At 51.6% G+C, this 1,328-nt stretch overlaps 1 pseudogene; it reads left to right on the top strand.

Moving 5' to 3' along the window:
- Positions 1 to 482: 482 nt before the first annotated feature.
- Positions 483 to 1,075, top strand: LOC123812856 (annotated as a pseudogene).
- Positions 1,076 to 1,328: the final 253 nt, after the last annotated feature.

Genomic DNA, 1,328 nt, shown 5'->3' with positions numbered 1-1,328 from the left:
ATATTTTTAAGGTAAAGTCAATAAATATGCTGATGGGGTGGATAAATGATGTGAGAGAAAGACAGGCGTCGAAGATGACTCAAGGGTTTTGGGCCCAGGCAGTGGATAGAATGGAGTGTTCGTTAACTGAGACAGACAGATTGCAGGAGAAGCGGGTGTTGATGTGGAGGAGTGGGTAGGTGGACTTTGTTTTGGGACATGTTTAATTTGAGCATCCACAGGGCATGTTGAGCAGTTGCATATAAAAGTGTAAAGTTAAAGAGGAGGGGTGTTATGTATTTAAATAGCTATTGTGTACAGGTTGTATTTTCTAACTGGTTATTACTGGTGTATAGATAAGATGGTGAGCATCTGCTGAGTAACCAATAATCACAACTCCTTCAAGGCATGCCACGGTAGTCTACCAGCCTTTCTGCCTGCCCTGGGGAGGGGTCCGTGTGGTGCTGTTCCAGATTCCTGCTGTAACTTAAAGGGGAACTTGCATGGTACCTGGAGCCCTTGATGCCCCACAGATGAAGGAGGAGGACATCATCAAACTCCTTGCAGCAGAAACCCACTTACGTGGCACCAACCTTGACTCCCACACGGAGCAGTACATCTACAAAAGGGAGCATGATGGCACCTACATCATAAATCTGAAGAGAACCTGGGAGAAGCTTCCAACAGCTGCTCGTGTCATTGTTGCCTTTGAAAATCTGGGTACTGTCAGTGCCGTATCTTCCAGGAGCACTGGCCAGTGGGCTGTGCTTAAGTTTGCTGCTGCCACTGGAGCCACTCCTGCTGCGGGCCCCTTCACTCTCAGAGCCATCGCTGACCAGATCCAGGCAGCCTTCCGGGAGCCATGATGTCTGGTGGTTACTGACCCCAGGGTAACCACCAGCCTCTCACAGAGGCCTCTTGTGTTGACCTGCCTACCACTGTTCTGTGTAATACGGACTCCCCTCTGTGCCACGTGGACATTGCCATCTGATACAACAAGGGAGCTCACTCTGCTGGTCAATGGTCTGGATGCACAGTGTGCTGGACGCACCGTGTCCCAGGAAGCACTGCGCATGCGTGGCACCATTCTCTGTGAGCATGCGCAGGCGGCAGGCTCTGTACTTCTACAGAGCCCCTGAGGGGACAAGCTAAGAGCAACTGCTGGCAAGAAGGCATGGACCTGGCAGGAATTTCATGGCGAATGGACTGCTTCAACTCCCAAATTTACAGCTGTTCGACCTGAGGTCACAGGCTGGTCTGAAGGTGCAGGTGCCCTCGGAGCCCATTCGGCGGTTCCCCCCACTGGAGACTCCACCTCTGAACTGTCCGCAGCTAGTAGGTAGGAGCAA

Source organism: Phyllostomus hastatus, unplaced genomic scaffold (assembly GCF_019186645.2).
Source record: "Phyllostomus hastatus isolate PE091 unplaced genomic scaffold, TTU_PhHast_1.1 phas_contig_150, whole genome shotgun sequence".
Taxonomy (NCBI): Eukaryota; Metazoa; Chordata; class Mammalia; order Chiroptera; family Phyllostomidae; genus Phyllostomus; species Phyllostomus hastatus.
Note: the sequence above shows the minus strand (reverse complement) of the source record. Positions and strands in the feature narration are given on the sequence as shown.